General features: G+C 45.2%; 1 long non-coding RNA gene across 4 annotated transcripts; it reads left to right on the top strand.

Moving 5' to 3' along the window:
• Positions 1–9,428: 9,428 nt before the first annotated feature.
• On the top strand, positions 9,429–13,241 carry LOC102701605. Of its 4 annotated transcripts, none has more exons than XR_424023.3 (8): positions 9,429–9,749; positions 9,827–9,991; positions 10,066–10,137; positions 10,279–10,312; positions 10,392–10,450; positions 11,155–11,256; positions 11,870–12,606; positions 12,695–13,241. It is a non-coding gene; the product is annotated as an uncharacterized LOC102701605 (long non-coding RNA). The 4 variants fall into 4 exon arrangements; XR_005811535.1 differs by having other exon boundaries at positions 9,827–9,994; XR_001551725.2 differs by lacking the exon at positions 10,066–10,137 and having other exon boundaries at positions 12,695–13,240.
• Positions 13,242–15,092: the final 1,851 nt, after the last annotated feature.

The following is a 15,092-nucleotide window of genomic DNA, read 5'->3' as shown; positions in this document are numbered from 1 at the left end:
TCTTACCATCATATTTTGATATTGTCACGCCCAGAAATTCCTCACACGAATTTCTGAACTTAATTGTGTATTAAAATCCCTGTCCATGACCAGCCAGGGTACACAAAAAGACAATGTTGATTACAAAACCATCGTTCTTAGAAACAACTGAAATAACACTAATTCTAGCGGAAATGCAGCGGAAAGAAAAGGTAGACTAGCTCCAGCGGGTACGGCTCTAGTCCACAGGAAAAGCTTCGACGGCAGATCAGCTCACTCCTGAGAGACACCTCCATGGGACTCAACTTCTCGCTCTGAAGGGGGAAAAAGTTGGGCAAAGCTGAGTACAAACCACCGTACTCAACAAGTAACACGGAAAAGAGGGAATAAATGATGCATAAGGATCATCAAGGGCAGGCTAGGGTTAGTTGCAATAAAGCAGCGGTTAAACAAATAACAGAGATTAAAAGAATAAAGGTAATTGAACACAGTGAAGGATAAGTAAATAACAGTTGTAAAATACCACAACACTGTCCAACGTTACACCACGTTGCAACAGGCCCAACCACTACTCAACGTTACACCACGTTGCAGTAGTCCCGAGTGAAAACTAGTTTACTCATGTTATTAGAGGTTCACTAATCACAGTGAAGCTGGGAGCTCGCCCGTAACCGTGGGCACGGCTATTCGAATAGATTATACTCTGATCAGAGGTGCACTACTGTACCCACAAGACACGACTCCACTACACTTAAACGTGCGCCGACATACCACTATGGTATTCCGGAAAGGAGACCGTGATAGGACCCGTCACATAACCCTCCCTATTTAATCGCACCACACTTCAGGTTTCACCCCCTCCTTTACACCAAGTCGGGCAGTCCCCTCTTGTGCCTTGGTAGATCCGGAAGAAGCAGAGGCTTTCGTTACACCACGACTGCCCGTCCAAACTCCATCACGCCTAGCCTTGCCTCGGTACGTCAAATAGTTCGAAGTCATGCTTCAAATTCCACCTTACCCATTTCGGCATGTGGTTAGCACTTAATTACTTCCAGGGTTTCCCGTGAACCGGTCCTTAATTGCCCTGGGTGCGACTCTCAAAACCATGCACCCACAGCCCACCATTATCAATATTTTAGTTGACATTAACCCGAACCGGGTAATGAATCATTATTACAGCTATTCAGAACTAAGCATGATTAAATGTGATCCCATGAGCTACTTGTTCTAAGCACGGCTAAGCATTAACCTAGGCCTAACTCTAATTAAGTTACCCCTGGTCCATCATGAATAAAGTTGGATAAACAACGGCATAATAATAAGGTTTACCCGAAAAATAAATACAGTAAATACTTTAATTAAAACAATGCATATTTGAATAAACAAAGCGGGGAATTTGCAATAATGGGTTCAATATGATCAAAGATGAGTGCCACTTGCCTTGCTCTGGCCCGTGGGGAACTTCGGCGACGATCTCGAAGTAAACCGGCTCTTCGGCGGGGTCCGAATCTAAACGACAAAGCACAAAAATAAACAAAACAGGCACAAACTCTACTAAAACAGCAAAAGAAAGTATTTTTAATGGATTCTTGACAATTTTATGAATTTAATGAAATTTGAATGGACCTAAACGGCGACGGCGCGCGGCGCACAACCGAGGCGGCGACGCACGCGGCGCAGCCGGGCAAAGCGGCGGCGACGGATTGGCGTGGCGATGACGACCGAGCGACGAGCGCGGGCGCGTACGGGCGCGGGTGGCGGCGGCTTGACGACAGCGTCGCGAAGGCGACGGCGACAGCAGCGGGCGGCGGCGACGACGAACTCCGCACACGTCCGGCGACGTCGTGCGGCTCGGTGGCGGTCGGCCGGGAAGGAAAAGGGAGAGGGGAGGAGGAAGGAGACGCTCACCGGTGGCGGCGACCGTGCGGGCGAGTCGGCGAGGTCGAGGCGGAGGTGGTGACGCAGATGAGCGGTGCCTTGCGACCTGCGGTGACGAGATTGGCAGACGGTGGCGAGGCGACGAGGCACGGCGGTGGAGAGGATGAAGGGGCGGCGAAGGGCGCGGGGTGCCCTCCGGCAGCGACGGGAGCCGGAGGAGGGTTGGCGACGTCGAGGCGGAGGCGACGGCGCAGCTGGACGGGGACGACGGGCGGCAGAGGGCGAGATCGCACGGCAGCGGCGAACGGCGGGGCATAGCGGCGGCTCGGTGGCGGAGGGGAAAACAGCGGCGGCGCGGCGGCGAGGAGGGGATTTATAGTGCGGGGAGGCCGGCTAGGGCGGGGCGATGGTTGGAGACCGAGTCGGGCGCGGCGAGGACTCGGTGGCGGCCGTTGCGGCGGCGGCGGTTGTGACGTGGCGGTGGCGCGACGCGGCTCGGATTCGACCGGCGCGGGTGCGCGAGCTGGCGAGGGCTTGGTCACTGACAGGTGGGCCCCACCTGTCAATGGCACGAGGGACGAGGGAGGTGGCAACGGACTTCGCGGGCGCGGCGAAGGCGAGCTGGGCCGAGGCGGCGGCCCCGGCGGAGGGGAGGCGCGCGCGCGAGGAGAGGAGGCCGGAGGCCGGAGGCCGGAGGCCGGAGGCCGGAGGCCGGCCGAGCGGGGAGTTGGGCCGGCTCGGCTAGGCCGGCCCGGGAAGGAGGAGAGGAAAAAGAAAAGGAAAGGGAGGAAAATTGGACTTCGGCCCAATTTGAGAAGGAAGGGAAAAAAGGAAAAAGGAGGGAAAAGGAAAGCCCCACTTTTGCCGAGTTTTAAATTAATTTGTTTGGCCAAATTTTATACTTCTGCAATTTGAATTTAAATCCAGTTAGTCGATTTGCGAGCCTCGATTTAATTAAATTAATTTTCTTTTAGAGGGATTTTTCCTGAGTTAATTAAGCCAATTATTATTTACGAATTTCTTTTACGATTTAAGGCTTAGGACAAAACTCCGAGTGTGACAGATATTATGTGCACTTGATGGTTCATCTTCCTGCACAAGCACATATTGGTGGTTCGGTGCTGTGCCGCAATATGTACCCAGTTGAGAGCTAATTATGAAAAAAAATACTTTTCAATACTACGTTAAATTTATTTGGAAAGGCTTGCACATATAAAGTTACCATTATATGTAGGTGTTTGAGGAGATTGAAAGGGTATATACATACTAGAAATCATCTAGAGGGATCTGTAGCTGACAGTTATATATTTGATGAGAGCCTTACGTTTTGCTCTCAATATCTACATGGTTGTGAGACTACATATACACGGAAAGCTAGAAATGATGATGGCAACAGAAATAGAAATTTTGGTACCAATCCATACTTTGCAAAAAATATCGAGCGAGGTTTGTTAGAAAAAGTGCATTTACTTTAGATTACCAAGCATGGATTCAAGCTCATAGATTTGTCTTATTGAACTATGATCACATAGAAGCATTCCTAAAGTAAGATATCTATGTTTTGCCCTCTAAATTTATTCCGTTCTTTATTTTTCTGTTGCAATCATAAATTAACTCTTGCAGTAAACACTTGGAATAACTTTCAACTATTGCCAAAGTAACCATGAAATTAATCGTGTGCAGCATGAAACATTCCATGACTGGTTCATGCTTCATGTAAGTAAAAAAAGAAGGTAGTTAGCAATGTGAACACTTCGTAGCAGAAACATTTTTATATTGATAATATTATTCAATAACTATAGGTAGTTGAGTCGTGAGGAAGTTAGTGATGAAGTGCAAATTCTAGCTAAAGGCCCCTTATTAGTTGCAAGGAAGTACAGTAGTTATTCAATAAATGGATTCAATTTTCATACAAAGGCCTATGATGAGGGTAGGTCAGTTTAAAGTAGTGGGGTAGCAATAGTGGCACAAACTTCATGTTATGTTGCAAACTGTGAAAGCCCTGTGATTAGAAACAAGACGTATTATGGGATTATTATAGAAATAATAGAGTTGGACTAACATTGTTCTTTTAAAGTGTGACTGGGTTGATAATTGGGTCGAAGGTAAATGGCTGAAGGTAGATAAATTTGATATTGCTAATGTGAACTTCAAGCATTTATTCAGTACTGGTGAAAATTTAGTGGATGAACCTTTCATATTAGCATCACAAGCAATTCATCAGGTTTCTTATGTTATGGATCAAAAAGAAAAGGATCGGTGTTCTGTGGTGCAATCCAGGCCACGTGTTTGCTATGACCTAGGGAAAGTTGGAAATGAACATTTGGAGAACATTAATTTAGGAAATATCAAACCCATGTGCTAATCTGAGCGGTTTTGGTGTTGTTGAGGATGACAATTATTTTAAAAAAGAGTTAGATAGTTCTATTGTTGACCCAAATGTGAAACATAAGTAAGTGTCATTCTTTATTTCTTTTGCATTTTTTAAATCTTGTTTTCACTAATTTATTTACTATGTGTTACTGAAATATATGTGTGCATGACTCATTACATCTGCTGACATGTAATTTTGTCTTTTAGAAGGAAAAATGCAAAAAAGAGGAGGAAGTAGGGAGGCACGTTTAACCGACTATGAGAGAAGATGGGACGACAAGATTGCTGCGAACAAAAATGAAAATGGCATCTCTAAATTTAGAGTTCACTACGATCTTTAATGACAGAAGGAGCTAGCTATTCACAACAAGCTAACAAAACTAGCTAGGTATGTTGATCATAATTATATGTTTGTTATTAAGATCATCATGTATACATAATTATAACTCATAGATCATCATTATTATAAAGTCTAAATGGTCTACCAAGTATTTAACTATTGTAGAAAAGGAAAGCTGTCAGCTTAGTACTATGTGATATACCAATTGAACCTCGAAATATTTGCCCTAGACTTGCCAGAATTGAGACTACAAATCATCATGTCACACCTGGAGTTTCTATCCTAAGCCTAAATTCATAAAAGAAACTGTTAAGAAACAATTGGCTTAATTAACTCAGGAAAAACCCCTTTAAAGGAATTAATTTAAGTAAATCGAACTTTGCAAATCATTAATGGGATTTAAATTCAAATTGCAGAGTATAAAATTTCGCTCAAAAACTAATCTAAAAGTCAGCAAAATGTGATGCTTTTCTTTTTCTCCTTTATGTTTGGGCCGCAGCCAAAATCTCCTTCTTTCTCCTCCTTCCTCTCCTTTCTTTCATCTCAGGCCGGCCCAGCCGACCCAGCCCAACTCGCTCCTCCTCCCCGCGCACGCCACCCCTCCTCCCTAGCCGGGCTGCCTCGGCCTAGCTCGCCCGCACCCACGGGCCGGCAGGTCCACACCGCCTCCCTCCTCCTCCCGCTCCCCGGCCCGAGCCGACCTACGGCCGTTGCTGCCGTGGCCGACTCAGCCTCCTCCTCCGCAACCGCCTTCACCGTGAGCACCACGGAGTCCGCAACAACCCCGACCGCCCTAGCCGGTCTCTCCGCGCCATAAATACCCCACTGCCTTGCGCCATCGCCCGTTTTTCTCCCACACACGAGCCGCCGCCGCCCCATCTCCGTTGCTGATTCCGCCGCCGGTTGATACTCGTCGCTACCAACCGGCATCACCACCACCGCCTCCCCATCGCCGATCCATTGCCGTCCGTGCCGCCGCCGATGAGTAATTTCGCCGCCCTTCTCCCTCCTTTCTCCACCTCTATGTGTCACCGCCACCGCCGGTGCCGTCGCCGTGCGCCTGCGCACCCCGGCCACCGTCGTTGTCCCGGTCGCCGCTATCATCGCTGCGCCCATCCCGTCGTGCTTGTTCCTCGCGTCAGCGCCGCGCGGCACTGCCGGCGTCATCGACTCCTCCCCGTGCCGTCGCGCTCTTGCACCGCCGCTCGACGCGCGCCGTCGCTGTCTCCCGGCCCGGTCGCCATCGTCCGCCACGCGTCGCCACCGTTGGTGTCGTCACCCCTTGCACCGCCGCTTCGCCCCGCACTGCCTTTGCCGCCGCGTTGGTCGCCGCCGTCGCCCCGGTCGAGCCCGAGCGGTGCCAGCCACGCCGTCTTCCCCTGCTCCCTCTCACTAGCCGACGGGACCCACCCGTCAGCCACCACCGCGACCCCTCCTCTCTCTCCTCCCCTCAGGCCTGGCTGTCATCCTCTCCTCTCCCTCCCCTCTCACTCCCCCGTGGCCCCCACCTGTCGACACCTCCTCTCTACTCGCTGACGTCAGTGCCTCGCTTTATTGCGCAATAATTGATTTATGACTTTCTGTTTAGCTTAAAAACCCAAAAAACTTCTAAAATTCATAACTAATTCGTCCAGTCTCTGTTTTAGTCCATTCAAATTTCATTAAATTCATAAAATGGCCAAGAATCCATTAAAATACTTTCTTGTGCAGTTTCAGTATATTTTGTGCATGTTTTGTACTTTGCCGCTTAGATTCGGTCCCCGTCGATGCGCCAATTTACTTCGAAATCGTCGCCGAAGTACCCAAGGGACCAGAACAAGGCAAGTGACATTCACCTTTAACCATATTGAGCCTATTATTGCAAAATCCCTGCTTTATTTACTCAAACATGCATTGTTTCAATTAAAGTATTTATTATATTTATTTTTGGGTAACCTATCATTATGCTGTTGTTTATTCATATTTATTCATGTCACACCAAGGGTAAATTGAATAGAGATTAGGCCTAGGTTAATGCTTAGCCATGCTTAGAACAAGTACCTCATGAGATCACACCTTAATCATTACTAGTTCTGAATAGTTGATGATAATGATTTAATACTCGGTTTGGGTTAAGGCCAACTAAAATATTGTTAATGGTGTGTTGTGGGTGCAGGGTTTTGAGAGTCGCATCCATGAAAATTAAGGACCTGTTCGTAGGAAACCGTGGAAGTTATTTTAGTGCTAACCACAAGCCAGAATGGGCAATAGTAGGATTAGAAGTTGTAATTGCGAACTATTTGACGTACCCAGGCTAGAGTGAGCGTGATGGAGTATGATGAGAGTCGTGGTGTAACGATGGCCTATGCTGCTTCCGGATTCGCCTAGGCACAAGAGGGGCTGCCCGCGTTGGTGTAAAGGGGGAGCGAATCCTGCAGTGTGGGCGATTGAACAGAGAGGGTTATGCGACGGGTCATATCACAGTTTCCTATCCGGTATGTCATGGTGGTATGTCGGTGCACGTTCAAGTGTACACTACAAGAATGTCACTATATAATGTCACTATATCATTAGTTTTATGGCATTATGTAATAGGCATTTGAATTTAATGACAATAAAAAATCATATGTCACAACAAATATCATATAGGTATTGCAATGTCACCTGGTGACGATATTTGCTTATGTCATAAGGCCTATTTTGTAATGTCATAAACATATGACAAAGTTTGTGTGTTACAAAATATTTAATGAATTATTGTTATTTTTTTGTCCATGTTGGCATCACTATTGCCACGTCAGAAGTTTTTTTTCTTTTATTTATTTTTGCCCAACTTCGTTAACACCTACAATGTTCAATCACATGAGAAGTCAGAAATGTAGCTAGTCTTGAAAACATACCATACTAAATTTCTGACGTTGCTCATATCATACATTTTAGATCACACAAAATTTTTGTCATTTCATTCATCCTTGCTTTAGATCACACAAAAGCATCCATCTCAGATCACACAAGTCATGCAGTAATATACATTTGTTGAAATAGATTAGGCCACGACGGTGTTGTTAAAACTGAATATGCAGTAATAATAGCAGATCTGCCAATTTGTGTATGCATTGATGAATCTAACTGCAAAACAGAATACATTATATTTGTACATAATTTTTTCCTTGCGTTCTGTACCAATAAAACATGTATGTTTCCCTTAACAGGCTCAAGCCCAACACTTAATATCGCTGATATGGACACATATTGAGATATATATTTTTTTTCGAGTAGAGCTAGTGTTTGGTAATTAGAATCCAGCATATCAAAATTAATGTAAGTGTCCATGTCAAGATGTAATTTGTCCTAGCTCAATTTTGCTCCGCTCGGTCCAAAGCTATCCATGTGCAGTTGTTTAATCATGAGCTCCTGGTTTCGAATCCAACTTTTTTCAAAAATTTATATGTCATAACCCAGAAAAATATTTATTAACAATTTATTTGTTTAATATTTTCTTTAGAATAAATTTAAAATGCAAAAGCAAGGATAGGTTAAAATTTATGGAAAATTTTCAACATGAAAATAGCCAAGATAAAATTTTATTAAATACTTTGTATGCTCATCTATTTTCTAGATTTTTCTATAAATTATTTGAGCATGTGAAGTATTCTTAATAAATAAAACATCGTTCTAGTATTTAAATTGAATCTAAAATATTTAAAAACTCTCTCATTGCTTTGGGCCATTTTTGGCCCAGCAACTCTCTCCTTCTCCCCTCTTTCGGCCTAGTCACGGGAGCCCAACTCTCCTTCCTTCTCCTTGGTTTCAGCCCAAAGGAAGTGCAATTCTCCTCCCTCTCTTGTTTTCTTTTTTTTGTTATTGCACCATTATATAAATAACACATAAAAATAATTATATTATATATATCATTTTATTTTTTATATGTAATTTACTACGTATAAGTTTCTGTTATAAGTTTCAAGAATTTTGGAGTTGATTTACTATTTTTTATATAACTTTGTTTAAACAGTTTGAATTTGAATTTCAAATTATGACAGCTAAACAATATTTACAAGTACTAGATGATTTCAACTGAAAAGTTCAACAACAACAACATTGTATAACTTATCAACATCTACAACTTTTGTTTTGGCCATTTTTCTGTATGACTTTGTTTAAATAGTTTGAATTTCAATTTCAAATTATGACCACTTCAAACAACATTTGCATGTACTAGATGATTTCATCCGAAAAAGTCATCAACAACAAAATTGTATAACTCATCAATATCTATAACTTCTATTTGGGTCACTTGTTCATCCGATGAAGTGATTTATAATATTATTCACAAAATCTACATATCTTTCTTATTGTTTATAAACTATCTAAGAGCTGTATACATTTTGTGAACAATGTTACAAATCACATTCTTGGATGAAGAAATGACCCAAATAAAAGTTATAGATCTTGATGAGTTATACAACTTTGTTGCAGCATACTTTTTCAGTTGAAATAATCTAGTACTAGTAAATGTTGTTTGAAGTTGTCATAATTTGAAATTCAAATTCAAACTATTTAAACAAAGTCATATAGAAAAATGGCCAATACAGAAAATGTATATATTGATAAGTTATACAACTTTGTTGTTGACAACTTTCTCCTTTGAAATCATTTACTACCCAAAAAAATTATTTTATATAGTTCAATCAAACTTGGATGGAGAAATGACCAAAATAAAATTGGTAGAATTCAATGAGTTCTACAACTTTGTTTTTGACAACCTTTTCACATGAGTTCATTTAGTATTATAAAATTTGATTTGAAATATGTTTTGCTTAAAAGTCATATTTGCCTCCTATTCCCCAAATTTTTGCATAGGAAAGGGATCCCTCCCTCCCACTGAGTCAAACATAGAACGACGACCAGATCTGAGAGACCGCAACCTTCCTCCACTTCCAGGCGACCGGCGGTGGCGGCAGCGGCGGCTCAGCCTCGGCGACGCGCGGGTCGGCGGCGGCAGCAGTGGCTCTGGTTTTGTGCGACCGGTGGCGGCGGCTCGGCGTCGACGAGCGCGGCTCGGCATCGGCGTGCGTGGCTCAGCGGCGGCAGCAGCAGCTCTAGTTCGATGCGACCGGCGGCGGTGGCTTGGCGTTAGCGTGTGCTTGGGACAAACCACTCCACCTCTTCTTCTTCCCTCTCTCGGTCTCAATCTCAGGTTCTTCTTCTTCTCCTTCCATTTCTTTCCATTCATTCCTTCTCACTTCCTGCCCCACTAACTACAAGATGATGCAGCCGCCAGAGGACTACGCCGCCGACTCGTTGGACCGCGCCTCCCCCTCCCGTAACGCCTCCTCCAAGTACGACTTTGTCAAGGTCAAGGTCTGGCTCGGCGAGAATGCCGATCACTACTACGTCCTCTCCAGGTTCCTCCTTTGCAGGATGCTCACCATCACCAAGGTGGTAATCCCCTTCCCCTCCTTCCTTCCTAACTAATCCCCTCCCTCCCCATCATCCTTTTCTCTTCATTTCAGATACCCAATCATGTTGCCATTAAGATTGCCCTCGAACTCAAGAAATTGCTTGTCGACAACAGCCTACTTGATGTGCATGTTCCTCCCTCCGTTACTTCTGCAATTTCTAATTATCTATTGCCACAACTTATTTATTTGTCTATGCTCTTCATCCTGTTAAATGCGTATCAATTACCTCTTTGGTTTACACTAATATAGCTTGTAACCTTGCAGTTCTCATAGTGACTTAGAGGCTAACCTATTCAAGGTGATTTCTATTCTTAAAGAGTTTTTGGGTGGTAAAGATAATTGTTAATTTCTAACTCAAAAGACACTAACTTTTGCAGCTGATGGAGAAGCGGGGATATTGCGAGGATTATATTAACCGGTACAAAATGATGACAAGGTATTTGCAAGATTTCATACACTTAAACTTAGGTGATATTTTTTCTATACTGTTGCATTACATATGTGATATTGTTGGATATGTGATGTTATATTCTTATATGCGAGTTATTCTATTTTGAACATGTGATGATAGTTTGTGAATGGTGGGGGAGTGGATGGTGGCGGCGGCGGGTTGAAAATAGGAACTGAACTTAGTTCAGTTGGTTGACTTGAACTTGGATGCCTATTTCCTGTCTATAAATTGATACTGAGTTTCTTTTATATATTAGCTTCTTCTCCCTTGATGCAGCACAGGAATAGCTTACGTGTAGTACAGCAAGGAAGCATGCTCTTTGCTCTGCTATGGTCATGTTTGTACATTTTGCCCTGCTGTTGTTGTTAAGTTAGTACATTTCAGTTATTCTTGATGTTTCTGTAATATGTACTAAGCATGAGGTGAGCTTCTCTTTTTGCTCCTCTGGATGTCTTACATCCATGATTAACAACCACACCATATTCCTGCATACATATGATCAAACTTCCCTTTATTGGACCCTTCAACTGTATAAATTGAACTTACATATTCATGCACAGTTCTGTTAATTCAGATTTCAGAAAGCACAGACAGCCTTCATGCATGACTTTTATTTATTGTCCTACTCTGTGCGTACATTGAACCCTCAATTCTAGTAAAAGAACTAATTGATGCTCTTCTTCTCACAGCCAACTCATTTGTTTGGGGTGTTCTTTAGGGAAATGTGACATCCATACCTGCATGAGGAGCAAGATTTCTCTTGAATGAAACCTGTCATTTTCTTTGCAAAGGTACTGTTGCCAAAAATCCAGAAGCACAATTACATTCTAATGATCTTTTACTTGCTTTGTGGAAACGACTGAAAGAATTCTATTTATATTTATATTTACTTGCTTTGCCTTCAAGTTATATCACTGTTTCAGAATGCATTGCAATTTCTCAAGCATATATGAATTTTATCTACAAGTTAATTGCTTTAGTACCGGTTTTAGTATTCTACTGGTCCTTTTCTTAACACCAGAGAATACATTTGTGTATTTGGCAAAAATCTGAATTGTTTGATCCATCACTATCAAATTCTCTTTCCTAGTTATCATTGCGTCAGTACACAAAAATAATCAGGTTATGATTTGCAATTTTCAATCATATTGTACAAAGTGGTCTCTTTTTTTTTCATCAGCTGTAACAATTTTTATACACTTCAAATTGTTACTTGGAAAGTACTCTTAGCCTCAACAAAATCTTCATATATGTTATATCTCATTGGTTCATTTGAATCCTCCAGATATATTTTGGATCCATCATTTATTCGTTCACACGCAACGTAGTGCGTGCCTATTGCTAGTAAATCTAAGGCAGTATAATGGAACTACCAATACTAATGAAGATATTCTCTGCTTTCAGTTTTTTGGTGTTCATTCTGCTATTAATGATTTGGAGGTGGAAAAGGAGGTCATGTGGTCATCCAATCAACAGAAGTGAACAAGGTGGTGGGATTGTAGCTTTCACCTATGCTCATTACAGCGTGCAAGTATATTTTTTTCAGAGAAGTTAGGTGCAGGAAGGTTTGGTTTTGTATTCAAAGCAATTCTAAGTGACTCAACTACTATAGCAGTAAAGATGCTCAACTAATAGATGTTTGGCAGAGTATCTGAGATATGTTAGATGTTGCTGAAACTAGTCTTTTCATGGTGCAACCTATCTGTGATTAGAATTCTGATTGTATCTGTTATTAGTTGAATCTGAGATGGTATCCGTTATTAGGTTTGAATCTGAGATGGTATGAGAAATTTGATTGAATTTGGTGGGCTCAAATTTAATAGGCCTGTTTAGTGTGCTTTGATCTGATAGTTGGTTGACAAAATATGCCAGTTTTGAAATGGACCTATTTTAAAATGGGCCAGTTTAAAAAAAATAATGGAAACCCTTCATTCGACGCCGGATCAAACCTCTCAAGGATCGGGTCCGGGTTCGCCTTTGACTACACCGGGGCCGACGACCTGACTCGGGAGACTGCGGAGACACTGTGATTAGAGGACATCCGGTCCCAAGCCCGCAGGCTATTTGCTCCGAACACCCTGATCCCAGCAAGCGCCCCTGATTTTCCGTCACCGTTTCACTCTGGAAATGCACCACCCGCGGTGAGTCAATCATGCCCTTGAAAACTTGTCTCCTGTTTAGGGAGTGTTTACCCCTGTTTCTGTATCTTGATGCCTGGCTCTCGTGCAGGATCACCGTTGCCGAGCTTGTGGGCAAGTTCTTTTTATTCCGTCTTTCGCTTCTCCCCGTATATGTTTGCTGACTCGTGCCCTACTAGTAGAGGCACTGTCCCGGGCGAAATCCATGGTGGAGGCATCCGAGGCCAGGACCCAGGAAGCTGAGCTGGCTCGGGACCGGCTCATCACGGTTGCCCTCAACGTACTTAGGGTGACGCCGCTGTTGACGCAGGGCTCCTCGTCGATCAACATAGACAGTGTGGTCCAGCAGCTTGAGAGGGTGCCTGCGGCTCACGACGCCGAGTTGCGTGAGACGGCAAAGTTGGCTTCCAACCATGCCCTCGCCATCATGAAGTTGTTGTACCCCCAAGTGGAACTAGATGCCGTATGCGACGGGTTCGCCATCGACTACAACGAGGAGACGGGGATGAAATACATCAATGAGGCAGAGGTGGCCACCAGGTCGGTCGCCTTTGCCCTTGGCCTGTAAATAGATAGGAGACCTTGCAACAGTCAACTATGTTTTAGGCCAAACAATTGTAACATGGTTTTGTATAATCTATTTGCTTTTGAGTGTTTTGCTGTGGTGTATCTCGTCGTCAGATGAAGGGTTATCCTCTCAGTGTGTGCCCGTCGCAGCAGCCCTTGGGCGGACTTAGCCAGCGCAGGGCTTAGCGTAGTGTTTCCCGGTTCGGTGGTGAGCGAGGTGTGGCCAAGTGAATGTACAACCGCATCCAGACTTCGATTTAACCGACAGTTAGAGAGCTCGTAGGCAGCAAATTTTATTAAAAAGAACCTGAATGTAGAGTACATTGCAGCCCCCGACTGGTCTTCTGAGTGGGAGCCACTCGATGAGGGCAGTCGAAGGTTGGAAAATAAAAAATTACAAAAAATCGACTATGTGTGGAAGGGACATAGTTGTTCTATGTTCCATGAGTTCTCTAGAAGCCTTTCATCTTCCATCCTTAGTCGGTATGGCCTGGGCCGAGTAACCTCAGCTATGATGCCAGATCGGGGAGAGCTTGTGTCGATCCTTTGTGGTCTATACTTTGCATTAGACTCGGTCGCCGACTAGAAACGCCCGTCCACGAAGATTCCTATTGTGATATCAGCAGAGTCCTTGTAAGTAGCATGCTGACTGGAAGGCTGCGAAATCCCTAGCTTCTTCCAACCTATTGAGTTCGTCTTCCCTGGCCAAGTCTGCCGTGGACTCGTTGTAGTTGCGTATGCGAAAGGATTCGTGGTCGATTTTGGTGGGTAAGATTGCTTCTACCCCATAGACGAGGAAGAAGGGCGATTGTGTCACACCCGGAGTTTTGTCCTAAGCCTTAAATCGTAAAAAGAAATTCGTAAACAACAATTGGCTTAATTAACTCAGGAAAAATCCCTCTAAAAAGAATTAATTCAATTAAATCGAGGCTCGCAAATTGATTAACTGGATTTAAATTCAAATTGCAGAAGTATAAAATTTGACCAAACAAATTAATTTAAAACTCGGCAAAAGTGGGGTTTTTCTTTTTCCCTCCTTTTTTCTTTCTTTTTCCCTACCTTCTCAAATTGGGCCGAAGTCCAATTTTCCTCCCTTCCTTTTCTTTTTCCTTTTTCTTTTTCCTCTCCTCCTTCCCGGGCCGGCCCAGCCGAGCCGGCCCATTTCCCCTCGGCCGGCCCAGCCGAGCCGGCCCATTTCCCCTCGGCCGGCCCAGCCGACCGGCCTCCACCCTCCTCCCTGCGCGCGCCTCCGCCTTGGCCGCTGCCTCAGCCCAACTCGCGCACCACGCCGCGCCACGAAGTCCGTTGCCGCTCCCTCCTCCCTCACGCCACTGACAGGTGGGGCCCACCTGTCAGTGACCGAGCCCCGCCAGCCCGCGCGCCCGCGCCGCACCGCGCCGCGCCGAGCCCGAGTCCGCGCCGCCGCCGCCGAGTCCTCGTTGCGCCCGACTCGGTCTCCAACCTCCGCCCCGCCCTAGCCGGCGCCGCCACCCTATAAATACCCCCTGCCACCGCGCCGTCGCCCACTTTCCCTCTCAGCTCAAGTCGCCGTCGCGCCGTCGCCGTTCGCCGCCGTAGTTCGATCTCGCTGCCGGACGCCTTCGCCGCCGTCCAGCCGCGTCACCGCCTCCGCGCCGCCGTCGCCGACTGGTTGCCACCCTTGTCGTCGCCGGTGAACATCCCCAGCGCCGCGCATTCCTTCGCCGCCCGGTCGCCGTCGCGCCCGGTCTCCTCACCGTCGCCAATCGATCTCCACCGCCACCGCCGATCTTCCGCTCCTACCCGCGTCGCCACCAACGCCTCGGTCTCGCCGACTCGTCCGCACAGTCGTCGCCGCCGGTGAGAGTCTACTTCCCCTTCCCCCTCTCTTTTCCTTCCCGACCGACTGCCGCCGAGCCGCACGCCGTCGCCGGACGTGTGCG

The sequence above is a fragment of the Oryza brachyantha genome, chromosome 4 (assembly GCF_000231095.2).
Source record: "Oryza brachyantha chromosome 4, ObraRS2, whole genome shotgun sequence".
NCBI classification, from domain to species: Eukaryota; Viridiplantae; Streptophyta; class Magnoliopsida; order Poales; family Poaceae; genus Oryza; species Oryza brachyantha.
This window is presented reverse-complemented; position numbering and strand designations above follow the sequence as displayed.